Source organism: Heterodontus francisci, chromosome 13 (assembly GCF_036365525.1).
Source record: "Heterodontus francisci isolate sHetFra1 chromosome 13, sHetFra1.hap1, whole genome shotgun sequence".
Lineage (NCBI taxonomy): Eukaryota > Metazoa > Chordata > Chondrichthyes > Heterodontiformes > Heterodontidae > Heterodontus > Heterodontus francisci.
In genome coordinates, this window is record NC_090383.1 from 30,629,799 (window position 1) to 30,647,016 (window position 17,218).

Consider the following 17,218-nt stretch of genomic DNA (forward strand, 5'->3'; position numbering starts at 1 on the left):
CCACGCTATTTATTTTCCCAAAGCTTGACCCAATTTAAGGCCTTAAATTGTCAACTATGTAACAGTGTTATAAGCCAATTACTAATTTGTGCATTAAAGGGCTGGTCTGTAGTATACATGGACAAGGGCACTGTGGTATGATGAATGAAATGATTGTCACTAGTCACACTTGATGCTACAAAATTATCTTTATTTTTATTAACCGCTAACATTTAAACATCTAACAGCAGACACTAACCAGGCTTCTGCTGCAAAACCGATCAATCACATTATCCAACGTGCCAGATTTACCTCAGAGTATGCTGTTTATAAGAGATGGGTCTGACCATCAAAATCCCTTTTATTCAGCAGCACCAATGTTCTAAAGCATATCTAGTTATGGGTCTTGGCTGTGTCACAATTTTCAAGTTTTTATGTTGATTATTGTCTTGGGTTCATTATCATTGATTTACTGCTATAAATGGACTTCACATCCCTATGATACAGAGTGCACCATTTTCTGCCAATTGTCTAGTTAAACATTAGCATGTCTCAGTAATCATAGAGGATGCTCACTGCATATACCCATTAACGTGTTATAACACGTGCCTTTGCACGAATTTCCCTTCACATAGACTGAAGTAATACTTTACCCAGCCGAGGCATAGCTTCCTACTGTCAGTTGGATTATTTTGCATATTTGAAAGTATACAGTTATCACAGTGAGAACAATCATTTTCTGTGCTCCTTAAAATGATAAATAATAAAGCCTCGCTTTACTAGCTCTTTAATCATGGGAACACCTTTTAAAATACATCTTAATGCTACTATTTTAAAAATACAAATTAATCTGCACTGGGCCAGGGAAGGTCAGAGACAGAGAGGAAGAGAGAAGGACAGTCCTGTCTATGAATCGCTTCCCTTAAGTCTGTGTGTACATAATATCGCTTTCATGGTGTAATTAATCCCTAATACTACACAAAGACAAAGGAGGCAAGCTTCAATGATGGCTTAAAATATTTATCAGTAATATGACCACTTCATCTAATTGACCCCTGGGGTCTGCAGATTGTTCACAGCTGCAGTACCTCCATGTAAATTCTGCTTGGAGCAGTGAAGGTTCTGGGAAGAGTTAGTAGAGATGTTCAAAATTATGAAGGATTTTAATAGAATGGAGAGAGAGAACTGTTAAAACTGAGAGATGGGGAGGTAACCAAAGGGCACGCATTTAAGATAACTGGCACAAAAATCAAAGGAAAGATTTTTTTTAATGCAATTAGTTGTTATGATCTGGAGTGCTCTGGCAGAAAGGGTGGTGTAAGCAGGTGTAAATTTCAAAAGGAGACTCAACAAATAGGTGAAAGGACAAATTTGCAGAGCTACTGGAGTTTGGGCAGTTTCAACCTATTTTTTTATACCTGTGTCTGTCCACAATGATCAATTGCCCCTTCTTTGACCCTGAATTGGCAATATCACTCAAGGATAGCTACCTACTTTCATACTTTCTCATGTAGGTCTTCCTGTACACTGCCACCTCATCCTTGGTCTTCCATGTGCTCTTTTCCTAGTTGGGGACCATTTATCATTTTCCAAGAGTACTGGCCTTCAGCTCCATTGGATTTTTATAAGGCATTCAATTAGGTGCCGCACAAGAGGTTGTTACACAAGATTAGAGCAAATGGGATTGGGAGTAATATATTGGCATGGATTGAGGATTGGTTAATGGACAGAAAACAATAGGACCACTAGGAATAAACAGGTCATTTTCAGAATGGCAGGATATAATGATTGGAGTGCAGCAAGGATCAGTGTTTGGGCCTCAGCTATTATCAATCTACATCAATGATTTAGATGAAGGGACCGAGTGTAATGCATCCAAGTTTGCTGACAATGGAAAGCTAGGTAGTAAAGTAAGCTGTGAGGAAGACACAAAGAGGCTGCAAAGGGATATAGATCAGTTAAGTGATCGGGCAAAATGGAGTGTAAATCATTCACTTTGGTAAGAAGAATGTAAAGGCAGAATATTTTTTAAAAGGTAAGTCACTGGTAAATGTTGGTATGCAGAGTAATTTGAGGATGTGCTGCTCTTTACAAATTCTCACATACTGTAGATGTGGTACATCTCCTGCCACCTCTATCTAACCTTGTTTTACACATTTAATTAATTAAAGTTTTATTAAATTAATTCACTTGGTTTATTTTTAATTTTAATTAATTAAATCAATTTAAAACTTCAGTTTAATAAAATGGTAATTATAGGTTCCTTGTTTTAAATACTTACCAAGCTTATGCAAATCACTACAAGCCTTACATGGCAAAAAGGAACCCCTCTTTCCCCTCTGCACTGAGTTCCCACTCACCAAATTCTCAACTTCCCACTCTGTTTACGATGTACTGAGTTAGATCATGATTATAGCAACATCACCAATAATTTTTAGGTCTTTCCACTGACTGACTATTGTGACATTCTACATGACAACATTGCTTACACTGCAAAAGTAATTATATGGCTGCAAAACACTTTGGGACATCCTGAGGTCATGAAAGGCTATATAAATGAAAGTTCTTCCATTCTTTTATCCAATTACCTTGCTCAAGGTTTGGTATATTGTCTATATTGGATAAAATGCAGCACCAACAAACTCTTATCTTCAATTCAAATGGTCTAGACAATTCTTTCTTTTACCAGTCTTGCATTATAGGCAATGAAGGCACTTCACAGGAGCTTTGTCAAACAAACTGACACTGCCATATACAGAGATATTTGGATAGACAAGGAGGTAGGTTTAAAGAGCGTCTTTAAAGGAGGAGAGAGAAGTAGAGATGCAGAAAGGCATAATGAAGGAATTCCACAGGTTAGGGCCTAAGCAGCTGAAGGTACAGCTGCCAATGGTGGAGTGAAATAATTGGGGATACACGAGGTCAGAATTGAAGGAGCACAGTCATCCCAGAGGGTTGTAGAGGTGGAGGAGGTTACAGAGAGGTGGGGCCAGAGACTGGCCATGTTACTGAAGTGGAAGTATACAGTCTTGGTGATGGAGCAGATATGTGGTTGGAAGCTAATCTCAGTGTCAAAAAAAACCACAGTTGAAAATGGTCTGGTTCAGCCTTATCCGGTGACCAGGGAGGGATGGAGTCGGTGGCAGGGACTGAAAACAATGAACATAAGAAATAGGAGCTGAGTAAGCCATTCGAGCCTGCTCTGCCATTCAACAAGATCATGGCTGATCTTCTACCTCAGCTCCACCTTCCTGCACTATCCCCATATCTCTTATAATACCCAAAGATCTACCAACCTCTGTCTTGAATATGCTGAACAACTGAGCTTCCAAGCTCTCTAGGGTAGAAAATTCCAAAGATTCACAACCCTTTCAACCCCTTATTCTAAGACGGCGGCGCTGTGTTTTAGATTCCCCATGCCATGGATCTTTACATCCACCTGAGAAGGCAGATAGGGCCTGGGTTTCTAACGCCTCATCTGAAAGATGGCAGCGCCAACAGTGCAGCGCCCCCTCAGTCCTGCACTAGAATGTCAGCCTAGACTTTTGTGTTCACACCCTGGAGCAGGACTTGCCTCTCAGTCAAAAGGTTGCGTGTTCAAGAGTGCTACTAACTGAGTGCTACCAATTGTTTCAATCTTCCCAATATTTAGTTGGAGGAAATTCTGCTCATCCAAGATTGAATGTTAGAAAGCAGCGTGACAAATCAGAGACCGTGGAGGGGTCAAGAGAGGTGGTGATGAAGTAGAGCTGGGTGTTATCAGCGTACATGTGGAAACTGACAAATGATGTCACTGAAGGGCAGCATGTAGATGAGAAATAGGAGGGAGACAAGGATAGGTTCTTGGGGTCACAAGAGGTGCGGGAACAGAAAGAGAAGACATTGCAGGTGATTTTCCGGCCATAATTTGATAAATAAGAATGGAACCAGGTAAGGGCTGTCCCACCTAGCTAGAAGATGGAGAGGTGTTGGATGAAGATGATGTGACCAACCGTCTCAGTGGCTGCATACACGTCTAGAAGGACGAGGAGTGGCTGTTGTGACATTCTACATTACAACATTGACTATATTTTAAAAGTGATTAATTGACTATAAAATACTTTGGGATGTCCTGAGGTCATGAGAGGTGTTTTAAAAATGAAAGTTCTTTCTTCCTCATTCATTTATCCAATTGTCCTGGTAAAGGAATGGTACGTGCTAATATTGGATAAAATGCAGCACTAATGGACTGTTGTCTTCAATTCAAATGCGTTTGACAATTTTTCTTCAATCTTCACATAAGCTTTGATTTCATTGTAGGTCTATTTTACCAGTCTTAAAATATGTCCAACTACTATAGATTTCAAGCAACTTCGAGGCATACGATGGTCACAATCACATAGCATTTCATTTGTGACATTGATATAGGCCTGTCACACACACCGGAAGTGTAAGGATACAACAACCATGGACTAACTCTGAACAGTTATGAAAAATGGACTTTGTCTTTAAAAAATGAACCTTCATTTTAAAAAGTGAACAATAGTCCAAAACGGCCACCAAAGAAATTTAAGCTGTCTGACAAAGACAAAGGACAAATCTTCAAAGCTAAGTGGTGTCAGTTGAACCCATCCCACACCTATCCTAAACCATTCCAGAATTGAATGTCTTCTGACAGAAAGAAAGAAGATCTGAAGTTACCACGTCCTGGGCCATTGTGCAATCTCCTTGGGAAAGAGACCAGGGTGTCTCCAAACAGGAGGTGGATGATAACAGCTTTTCTTTTGGGCCTCCTTATCTCGAGAGACAATGGATACGCGCCTGGAGGTGGTCAGTGGTTTGTGAAGCAGCGCCTGGAGTGGCTATAAAGGCCAATTCTGGAGTGACAGGCTCTTCCACAGGTGCTGCAGAGAAATTTGTTTGTTGGGGCTGTTGCACAGTTGGCTCTCCCCTTGCGCCTCTGTCTTTTTTCCTGCCAACTACTAAGTCTCTTCGACTCGCCACAATTTAGCCCTGTCTTTATGGCTGCCCGCCAGCTCTGGCGAATGCTGGCAACTGACTCCCACGACTTGTGATCAATGTCACACGATTTCATGTCGCGTTTGCAGACGTCTTTATAACGGAGACATGGACGGCCGGTGGGTCTGATACCAGTGGCGAGCTCGCTGTACAATGTGTCTTTGGGGATCCTGCCATCTTCCATGCGGCTCACATGGCCAAGCCATCTCAAGCGCCGCTGACTCAGTAGTGTGTATAAGCTGGGGGTGTTGGCCGCTTCAAGGACTTCTGTGTTGGAGATATAGTCCTGCCACCTGATGCCAAGTATTCTCCGAAGGCAGCGAAGATGGAATGAATTGAGACGTCGCTCTTGGCTGGCATACGTTGTCCAGGTCTCGCTGCCGTAGAGCAAGGTACTGAGGACACAGGCCTGATACACTCGGACTTTTGTGTTCCGTGTCAGTGCGCCATTTTCCCACACTCTCTTGGCCAGTCTGGACATAGCAGTGGAAGCCTTACCCATGCGCTTGTTGATTTCTGCATCTAGAGACAGGTTACTGGTGATAGTTGAGCCTAGGTAGGTGAACTCTTGAACCACTTCCAGAGCGTGGTCGCCAATATTGATGGATGGAGCATTTCTGACATCCTGCCCCATGATGTTCGTTTTCTTGAGGCTGATGGTTAGGCCAAATTCATTGCAGGCAGACGCAAACCTGTCGATGAGACTCTGCAGGCATTCTTCAGTGTGAGATGTTAAAGCAGCATCGTCAGCAAAGAGGAGTTCTCTGATGAGGACTTTCCGTACTTTGGACTTCGCTCTTAGACGGGCAAGGTTGAACAACCTGCCCCCTGATCTTGTGTGGAGGAAAATTCCTTCTTCAGAGGATTTGAACGCATGTGAAAGCAGCAGGGAGAAGAAAATCCCAAAAAGTGTGGGTGCGAGAACACAGCCCTGTTTCACACCACTCAGGATAGGAAAGGGCTCTGATGAGGAGCCACCATGTTGAATTGTGCCTTTCATATTGTCATGGAATGAGGTGATGATACTTAGTAGCTTTGGTGGACATCCGATCTTTTCTAGTAGTCTGAAGAGACCACGTCTGCTGACGAGGTCAAAGGCTTTGGTGAGATCAATGAAAGCAATGTAGAGGGGCATCTGTTGTTCACGGCATTTCTCCTGTATCTGACGAAGGGAGAACAGCATGTCAATAGTCGATCTCTCTGCACGAAAGCCACACTGTGCCTCAGGGTAGACGCGCTCGGCCAGCTTCTGGAGCCTGTTCAGAGCGACTCGAGCAAAGACTTTCCCCACTATGCTGAGCAGGGAGATTCCACGGTAGTTGTTGCAGTCACCGCGGTCACCTTTGTTTTTATAGAGGGTGATGATGTTGGCATCGCGCATGTCCTGGGGTACTGCTCCCTCGTCCCAGCACAGGCATAGCAGTTCATGTAGTGCTGAGAGTATAGCAGGCTTGGCACTCTTGATTATTTCAGGGGTAATGCTGTCCTTCCCAGGGGCTTTTCCGCTGGCTAGGGAATCAATGGCATCACTGAGTTCCGATTTGGTTGGCTGTATGTCCAGCTCATCCATGACTGGTAGAGGCTGGGCTGCATTGAGGGCAGTCTCAGTGACAGCATTCTCCCTGGAGTACAGTTCTAGGTAGTGCTCAACCCAGCGGTCCATCTGTTTGCGTTGGTCAGTGATTATGTCCCCCGATTTAGATTTGAGGGGGGTGATCTTCTTGATGGTTGGCCCAAGAGCTCTCTTCATGCCATCATACATTCCTCTGATGTTTCCGGTGTCTGAGGCCAGCTGAATATGACTGCATAGGTGTTGCCAGTAGTCGTTTGCGCAACGCCTAGCTGTTCTTTGTGCAGTACTTCTGGCTGCTTTAAGTGCTGCGGATGTTAAATCGCTGGGGGCTTTCTTGTAGTTCAAAAGTGCAATGCGCTTAGCGGCTATGACAGGTTCCAGCTCTTCATTATGAGATTGAAACCAGTCTGCATTTCTCTTCGCACTTTTGCCGTAGGTGGTCAAAGCTGACTCATAGATGGCGTCTCTGATGTGGGCCCACTTGGTCTCAGCATCCCCTGTGGGAGTGTTTTGAAGGGCTGTTACAAGTGAATTTAGAAATTTTTGTAACAGCTGTGGGTGAGAAATTCTGCTCGTGTTGATGCGCGGGTGGCCCTTCTGCTTGGAATGATGCAACTTCTTTGGTCTGAGTCTAACCTTGCTGCACACCAGGGAGTGGTCGGTGTCGCAGTCCGCACTGTGGAAGCTGCGTGTGATTTGAACACTGTTTAAGGCGGCTCGCCTTGTGACAATGAGGTCTAGCTGGTGCCAACGACGTGATCTTGGGTGCCTCCATGAAACCTGGTGACAGGGTTTAGTGTGAAAGAACGAGTTGGTGATGCAGAGGTTATGATAGGTACACAACTCAAGCAGTCTCTGCCCGTTCTCATTCATCCTTCCAACGCCATAGCGCCCAAGGCAGGAGGGCCATGAGTCATGGTCGGCCCCAACCCTGGCATTAAAGTCCCCCAGCAGGAATAGGTGTTCGGTGTTGGGGATGCTGCTAATGATGTTATGGAGTTGTTCATAGAACTGGTCTTTAGCTTCAGGTGCGGAACAGAGTGTTGGAGCATAGATGCTGAGTAGGTGTACTGGACCAGAGGTGGTGAGCAGTCGGATGGACAGTATGCGTTCCGAGCCATTTGAGGGAGGCTCTATCATGCTGAGCAAGGAGTTTCTGATGGCGAAGCCCACTCCATGCTGTCTTGGTTCTTCAGGATCCCTGCCCTGCCAGAAGAAGGTGTAGTCTTGCTCTGCTAGAGAGCCACTCGCGGGGAGGCGAGTCTCCTGAAGTGCTGCAATGTCCACATTGAGTCTACTGAGCTCGTTGTTAATGATGGCGGTCTTCCGAGAATCGTTGATTTGTGTAAGGTCTTCCGACAGGCCAGGACACATAGTTCTGACGTTCCAGCTTGCAAAGCGAAGGGCTGGTACCTTCTTTCCTTTTTTCATGTTGTTTGGTGCGGTGTATCAGTCCACCTTTCGGGCAATGACCCTGAGCTCCAAGCACCCATTGAAGCAGGCAGACTGTGGCGGGACAGAACCTTATTGACCGGGGGCTGCCCGGTTTGAGGCGGGCGGTAGCTGTCCAGTGAGGTGCAATGACCTCTCCCACCGACAAAGGCAACCCGTGGCGCCCAGTTTCTACGCCAATTTATCTGGACTTATAACCCGTAACTGCTGCCTTCCGTGTTGTTTCAGTCGCTGTGAGGCAACTATGGAGTGACCTCTCCATGGCGCATGCCTGGGCAAATTTATGGAGGTTGAGAGTTGCCCAGTCGTCAAAACCCCCCTCTCGGCCTTTCTGGTGGGGTCCAAAGGAGTGCAGGACACGACGTTTGGCACCAGTATGGCTGCAGGAACTGCCGGAAACATGCCAAAGGTGACACATGACCGCCTACGGGGTTCCGCTCCGGATTTTCTGTTAGGGTTTACTCCCTTAGCCTTGGTCTCTCCCGAGACGCCCACAAGGCAGTGGGGTTGTTGGGGCCCCTACACAGGTGTAGGATGGTGCCGGTGGGAGGAGGGGATGCAAGGGGGAGGGGTAGAGGGAGGGGGTGGGGGGGGGTGCAGGGGAAGGGGGTGCGGGGTGAAGATGGTGCGAGGGGGGGGCGGGCTGGGACGGGGTTGTGAGGGGGTGAGCTGAGAGGGTGGAGCAGGGAAGGGGACGGGGGTGGGGGGGGGTGGAAGGGGGGTAAAGGGGGGGGGGGGGAGGGGGGTGGAATCTGGTGCAGGTAATAAGCCATTTCCTCAGTGCCCACCATCGACGTCCGGAAAGCTCATCCACGTCCTTCGGGAGGTGAAGCATCATTTGGCAGACTTAGAGGTGATTTCATTTGTTAAGGGTTTTTTTTTTGCAGTGGTTTAAATAAAGGCATGCAGCATTGCCGACAGTGCGCTGCAGATGCTCTCCGAGCCATCTCCCGCGGGCGCTTTGAAGTTGCGGCCGGGGGGGCCGTTCGTGGATGTTTTGGGTGTTCGGGGCACCTTTTCACAGGACTTCTCTCGGGTCCCGCAGCTCCTTCTTCACCTCAATGGACTTACCGCATGCCGTGGCTGCAGACACTCTGGACTGTGAAGACAGCAGGATCGGAGATTAAAGTATCGGCAGCTGTTCTCGTCAGTTTCATCCGGATCAATTTCATTGAGAAAACAAAGAGCAGGTGTGGCTGGGGGAGGGCAGTGGGCCCAGGTAACATACACTAAACTAACTGTTAACTTTTAGATAGGGCTAAAATGAACTGATTTAAAGAGCCAGGGGAATTTAAACAGTTTAAGAGGGCAGATTGGGGGAGAAAACGTTAGGGATGGGAGCAGATGGCCATGGATAGAGTTGAACAGCAAGGGAGCTTCCTAGGGAGCTTCCAGCCCAGGAGCCATCTTTACACTTTACCTTAAATAAAAGACAACCAGAGAGAAAGAGAAGGAAAGAAGCACCATCCTAACAGCTTGTATTCCAGCCAAACCAGAAAGTACACCAGCCCTGCTGCAGAATCCAACATCTACATTATACAACAGTGAAAGCTAGAAGTAACCCATCATCTTCAATGGAACCTTAACCTTCAATCGAGACATGGGATGTGGGCGTCACTGGCCAGGCCAGCATTTATCGCCCATCCCTAATTGCCTTTGAGAAGGGCTGGTGGCTGTGGCATGCTTGCACATCCTCACTAATATTTCAATGTCACCGTTGATCCTGGCCACTGAACAGTGTCTCTTGCCAGTTGTCTCGTTCACTCTATGCCCATATGGCCTTGGTGAAGTTGTGACAAGACGTCCTTGTCAGAGAGATTTGGGCACTATCACATGTTTTCCTTTTGAAGATGACACCTCTCGAGATACCGAGTTCATCTCAGTAAGGCCAAAAGCATCTGGGAGTTTCTAGTACCTCTTTTACCGTAGCAGGCCAATCTTCTATGATGACTCTCCACAATGCCTTCAGTTATGGGTCATTGGCTGTTCCTGATTGTAGTTGGTCACATTTGTGCTGACCAAAATGCAATAAATCGATTTTTGAGCATATCTTCCACCTCGATGCCCATGCTGTCTACTGGTAGATCCAATGGAACATCCTCATTCTTGTTCAGATTTGGCAATCTGCTCAGCCTATCCAAGGTGACTATTTTGGTACCCGGTTTGTAGCAAACGTCGAACTCGTACCCCTGTACTTTCACTACGAGCCGTTGTAGTCGAGGTGGTGCGCTTGTCAATGGTTTGCGCCAGATCATCTCCAGTGATTTGTGGTTGGTTTCTACAGTGAACTACTTATCGAACAGTTAGGTGTGGAACCTTGTGATCCCTAATACCAGAGCAAGTGTTTCACACTCTATGTTTGAGTAATTGGATTGTGCTGAGGAAAAACACTTGGATCCAAATGTAATTGGTTTGCCATCCTGCAGGATGCACGCTTTTGTGAGGCTTTGACTTCGAAGATTGTCTTCTTTCTTGGATCGTAGTACTACAGGGTACAGGTTTCTGCTGACAATGCTTGCTTGAGAGACTCAAACATATGTTGATGGTCCTCCTGCCATACATGTGGTACATCTTTCTTTAAGATCTCTCTCAGAGATTATGCTTTGTCGGAAATGTTTGAAATGTGTGCTGCCAAGAAGTTGAAAAGTCCAAGACGTTTCTTAGATCTTCCTTGTCTTTATGGGTTGGGCATATGCCTTACATCTTCAATTTTGCCTGGGTCTGGACAGATTCTGCAACCGGAATAGATGGAGCCAAAGAAATTGATCTGACTTACATTCACCTGGCACTTCTTGCTGTTAAAAATGAGCCCTTCGCGATGAGCTACTGCCATCAGTGAGTGAAGATTTCAATCATGCTCTTCTTTGGTTTTGCCCATTACCACAATATCATCGGCAATGCATATACATCCAGGCATGTTTTCTATAATTCTGTCCATATGCTGCTGAAACAGATCTTGACTGACAGATAAGCTGAAGGGTAGTCCCTGGAAGCAATATCTTCTTTAATGGTGTTCTGAAGGTAGTGACTTCTTGAGATTCCTTAGCTAGGTGTACCAACCAATATCCATATTTAGCATCCAACTTGAAGAAGAATTTGGCTCCTGTGAACTTGGGATTCAATTCCTCTGGTGTTGGAATCTTGTGGGGCATCGCTTTAGAGAGAGGTTTAGACACCTGGGATCTAGACATACCCTGATTGCTCCATTCTTCTTCAGTACGCATGTGATTGAGCTGCACTAGTCTGTGTGATGATGCATATGACTGATGCCATTGCATTCCATGTTATCTAACTTGCGCTTAAGCTTTTCTTGTATGTGCACGCTGAGCTTTCTGGGAGGGTCGATTGACTGGATTGCATCCTCTCTGAGGTGCAATACAACATCACCTTTGAAATTTCCTATGACATCAAACCTGTCTGGGTACATTTGTTTTAGGTTGTGGACTGACACAATGTGGGTACCCTTGGTCTCTTCTGCTGTAATGGTACCTTGGTGACCTTGTGGATAGTCACAATGTTGAAGTCCTTACACATTGGTAGTCCTGCTGGTCCACTCGTGTCTACCAGGTAAAATATTTGTGGTTTCCATGCTGACTTGCCATAGCTGCATTGCATTGTTAGTGTGCCACTGCAAGGGTTGGGTGACCCATTGTATGCAGTTAGCTTTGCAGTTGTAGGTTGTATCATTAATTTCCAATGACCCCGGTACATATCCTTCAGGATTTAGACTGGTAGGATATTTGCACTGGCTCTGGTGTTAATCTTAATCCTGAGTATGTGTTTGCCAACTTTCTTTGGGCACATGATGATGATTGTAGCAAAAGCTTCCAGTTGTTTGACTTCATCAACACGATGTGTCAGGTTCACAATGTGAAATGCCTGCTGGTCTTATGGCTTTAGAATCGCTCTGCTCTGAGCCTTTTCTTGGGTCTATTTCGCTGCGGACTTTGTGTATCAACTTGTGTTTACGCAGGTCTCTAGTGCTCTCCTTGCTGCTGTTGCCCTGTTGCTGCAACTGCCTTCTGTTTGTTTGTGTCCCGTTGTGACTTCTGGCTGCGTCTTTGGAGCCAGATTTCTTGCATAAGCAGGCCCTGTGTGTTTTCTTACCACACGCCTTTCACAGCCCTTGAAATGCAAGACAACTTTGCAGTGAGTGGGACAAACCACACTTACCACAGTTTGCTTGCTTTTTGCGATCTGGTTATCGTGCCGATACTGTCAGCTGTACCTAGTGCTTGCAGATGTTGTTGTCCAGCTACAATTTTCTTTGTATTTCCTGCCATTTTCTAGCAGCAAACCAATGATGTGATCTTTTTCCCCAAGAGGTCTTTTTGAAATGCTTCCGTAGATGTTGATTCAACCACCAGCTCCATTATTTGCTCTGACAGCTCAATTTCTGAAAAATCACATTTGTTGTCCTTACTATGGCATCTACTGATGAATTGATCTATTGATTCCTGTGGCTGTTGCCTGTAGGACATCAATTCCAGGCAATGAATTCTAAAATCCATTCTTATCTGAAGCTGATCTTCTAGCACTTTCCATATCTTTGCAGGATCTTTCTGGTCCTCTTCAGATAAACCAGAGGTATTGATTCTCTACAACCCCCTCACTTCCAACTGCTATCAGAATTTTCACAGCCTGCTTCTCTGGTTCTATATAATATAACTGCATTCTTTGTTTAAAATGTTTGAACTCGGATAGGATATCAATGGCCTTCCAGTTCATACTGTGAAATTTGATATCCATTTTTCTTCTGTTCTCTTGCTTTCTGCTCTGTGTGTGCCTGCAGCACTGTATTTATTATGACTTTTCTATTTGTGGTTTTGAAACTGGTGTTAAATCTTGTTCTATTAATTCTGTGCAGTTTCCCCTTTTTAAGAAGTTCTCTTATTTAGACTAGCTGCTCTGATGGTGAGTAACAAGTGCTTGGCAGTGTTCTCTGTTTGTTTATGTGGCTTTTCCAGTTAAGATTCTGGTCAATGGTGACCCCCAGGATGTTGATGGTGGAGGATTCAGCAATGGTAATGCTGTTCAATGTCAAGGGGAGGTGGCTAGACTCTCTCTTGTTGGAGGTCATTGTCTGGCACTTGTGTGACACAATTGTTACTTGCCACTTATCAACCCAAGACTGAATGTTGTCCAGGTCTTGCTACATGTGGGCACGCATTTCTCAAGTATCTTCGGAGTTGTGAATGAAACTGAAAACTGTGCAATCATCAGTCAATACCCCATTTCTGACTCTATGCTGAGGGGAAGGTCAATGATGAAGCAGCTGAAGATGGTTGAACCTAGGACACTGTCCTGAGGAACTCCTGCAGTGATTTATCCCGGAGCTGAGTGAAGAATCGTAACCATCATCCTTTTGTGTTAGATAAGCCTCCAACCAGTGAGGAGATTTCCCCCTGATCTTCATTGACTTCAATTTTACTAGAGCTCCTTGGTGCTACACTTGGTCCAATTCTGCCTTCATGTCAAGGACCATCACTTTAATGATAGAGCAAATGCAAGAACACTCTCACAGTCCAGCCACACCTCCGAATTTAAAGTTTGCATCCTTGTATGCAAATTTCTCTATGGCCTTGTGCTTCCCTATCTATGTAACCAAGAACTCTGTTTTTCCAAACCTAGTCTTGTGTGTATCCTTGATTTCCATCACTCCATCGTTGGATACCATTCCTTCAACTACCTGAACCCATGACCTGCTGAATACCCTCCCTAAACCTATCTGCTTCTCTTCCCTACTTTCCTCATTTAGGCTGTTCAAAACCATAGTGCCATTGGGCAAGGAACCCCAATTTCCATGAGCTAATGGGACACCCAGATGTTTTTGTTCACCAATGGTGAGGCAAAGGAAGTCAGGGATGCTCAAGAGGCCAGATTTGGAGGAACATTGAGTTCTTGGAGGATTGTAGGACTGGAGGAGGTTACACGACTGCCAGTTTCACAACCTGAGGTACTTTACTGTATTCTGCCAGGTCGGATGATGTAGTGGAGCTTTATTTACCATATACACCTCAAGTTTAAATATCTTAGCAGTAACTTCTGAGGGCTTTCCTCTCTCCATCTGGCTTTATGTCTCTTCTGTTCATTCAAAGTCATGGGGGAAATTATCACCTTCATAAAAACTGTCAATTTTCATTCTGTTGAAATCAATAGATTGGAAATTGAGTGGATTCTTTAATAGGTGCTGTTGCACTCCATCAGATTAGAGCTGCCATTGTAAATTGCCCCGAGTGTATGGAAGTGATAGGGAATATGGGATTACTGTAGGGTTAGTATAAATGGGTGGTTGTTGGTCGGCATAGACTCGGTGGGCCGAAGGGCCTGTTTCAGTGCTGTATCTCTAAATAGCTCAGGTGATGAAAGAAAAAAACAAAGACGTGCCTGCATTTATTTAGTGCACCTTTACAGTGAATAAAACACTTTTTTGATGTGTAGCAACTATTGTAATGTAGGAAACACAACAGCCAATTTATGCATAGCAAGGCCCCACAATCAGCAGTGTAGCCAGATAATTTGCTTTAGTGATGTTGGTGGGTGGGGTCGGCGGGTGTGCGGGGGAATAAATATTGGTTAGGACACTGCAGAAAACCCCTGTCCTCCATGGCCATGGGAACTTGGGAGGGCAAATGGAGCTCAAGTTTAATGTCTCATTTGTCACTTCTAACAGTGCAACAGTCCCTCAATATTGCATTGAAGTGCCAGCCTCGATTATGTGCACAAGCCTCTGAAGTGGAATGTGAGCTCCAATTTTCTGACTAAGGCAAGAGTGCTACCACTGAGCCACAGACAATAATCTGCTCCCATGGGCAGGATTTTAGGCCCTAGTGGGGGCGAGTGCAGAGGCAGACAGGTGTGAAAATTAGTGCCCCTGCCAGCGTTCCAGTTTGACATTGCCATTCCTACCGTTTGCAATTTTGCTCAGGAGGGGTGAAGGCGGTACCCGGCAGCCTGCCCGATTTGGATAAGGGGCCAACTGACCTTGTTAACGAGCTTGTTCTCAGCATATAAAAGGCCAATGTTAGGTTTTTGTGGGGATGCACGGGTTACACAATGGATCAAGGACAGTCCAGATGCAAGGAGGCAGCAACACAGTGGGGAGCCAGTTATGGCCCTGCCATTCAATTAGGTTTGCCCATAACAGGGGGTAGGGCTGAGAGGGACACTCAACCATTGCCGCACAGGTGCCATCGTGTGAGCAGAGCTAGCGGAGTAAGTAGTCTGTGCGTACTCGGGCAGTGGAGGGGGTTGTGACTCTCCAGGGGTCATGGGGCCATAAGGTGGTGGGGGGAGGGTCCAGTAATCATTGCAAGTGAAGTGAGTGCAAGCAAGACAAGGGGAGGTGGTGGTGTAGTGGTATTGTCACAAAACTATAAACACAGAGCCCCAGGTTAGGGTAACAAGGGCACTGAATGTCCTCGAGGTGGGGGACTTCAATGTCCACCACCAAGAGTGGCTCTGTAGCAACACGACTGAATGAGCTGGCCAAGTCCTAAAGGACACAGCTGCTAGACACCTGTGGTGGGGAAGTTGCTGGAGTCTATAATCAAGGATAGGATGACTGAACACCTAGAAAAATTTCAGTTAATCAGGGGCAGCCAGCATGGATTCATGATGGGAAGGTCATGTCTGACAAATCTCATTGAATTTTTTGAAGAGGTGACTAAGGCAGGGGAATGTCTATGGATGTTATTTATATGAACTTCCAGAAGGCATTTGATAAAGTCCCACATAAGAGACTGTTAACTAAGGTAGAAGCCCATGGAGTTGAGGGCAAATTATTGACATGGTTAGGAATTTGATTGAGTGGTAGGCAACAGAGAGTGGGGATAATGGATAAGTACTCTGATTGGCAAGATGTGACTAGTGGTGCCTGTGTTGGGGCCTCAATTATTCACATTATTCATTAACGACTTGCATGATGGCATAGTAAGTCATATATCCAAATTTGCTGATGATACAAAGTTAGGCGGCATTGTAGACAGTCTAGATGATTACATAAAATTGCAAGGAGATATTGACCAATTAGGTGAATGGGCAAAACTGTGGCAGATGGATTTCAATGTGGGCAAGTGCGAGGTTATCCATTTCAGACAAAAAAGGATAGAACAGGGTACTTTCTAAATGGGAAGAGGTTAAGTACAGTGGATGTCCAAAGAGACTTAGGGGTTCAGGTGCATAGATCTTTAAAATGCCACGAGCAAGTGCAGAAAATAATCAAAAAGGCTAATGGAATGCTAGCCTTTATATCTAGAGGATTGGAGTATAAAGACACAGAGGTTATGCTGCAGCTGTACAAAACCCTGATTAGACCCCACTTGGAGTACTGTGAGCAGTTCTGGGCACCACACCTTAGGAAGGATATATTGGCCTTGGAGGGAGTGCAACGTAGGTTTACAAGAATGATACATGGACTACAGGGGTTAAGTTATGAGGAGAGATTACACAAATTAGGCCTATTTTCACTAGAATTTAGAAGGTTAAGGGGTGATCTGATCGAAGTCTTCAAGATATTAACAGGAAAAGACAGGCTAGATAAAGATAAGTTACTTCCACTGGTTGGAGATTTTAAAACTAGGGGGCATAGTCTAAAAATTAGGGCCAGACCGTTCAGGAGAGATGTTAGGAAGCACTTCTTCATGCAAAGGGTGGTAGAGGTTTGGAACTCTCTCCCACAAACAGCAGTTGAAGCTAGAACAGTTTTTAATTTTAAATCTGAGATAGATAGATTTTTGTTAAGCCAAGATATTAAGGGATATGGGCCAAAGGCAGGTTTATGGAGTTAGACTGCGGATCAGCCATGATCTCATTGAATGGCGGGACAGGCTCGAGGGGCTGAATGGCCTACTCCTGTTCCTATCTTCCTATGTTCGTACGTAGACTTGGTCTGGGGTTGGTGGTGAGCGAACCAACAAGAGGGAAAATCTTCCTTGACCTTGTCCTCACCTGTTGCAGATGCAGCTGTCCATGACAGTTTGGTTGGGGTGACGACTGCAATGTCCTTGTGGAGACCAAGTCCAGTCTTCACATTGAGGATACCCATTATGTTGTGTGGTACTACCACCAGGCTAAATGGGATAGATTTTGAACATATCTAGCAACTCAAAACTGGGCATCCATGAGGCGCTGTGGGCATCAGCAGCAGCAGAATTGTATTCAACCATAATCTGTAACCTCATAGCCTGGGAGTTGGTGGCACAGTGGTAATGTCAC

General features: G+C 45.4%; 1 protein-coding gene across 5 annotated transcripts in view; it reads left to right on the top strand.

Annotated features, from left to right (window-relative positions):
- Positions 1–17,218, top strand: part of prkn (parkin RBR E3 ubiquitin protein ligase) — a 1,503,655-nt gene that overhangs the window by 1,301,954 nt on the left and 184,483 nt on the right. The window lies entirely within an intron of this gene.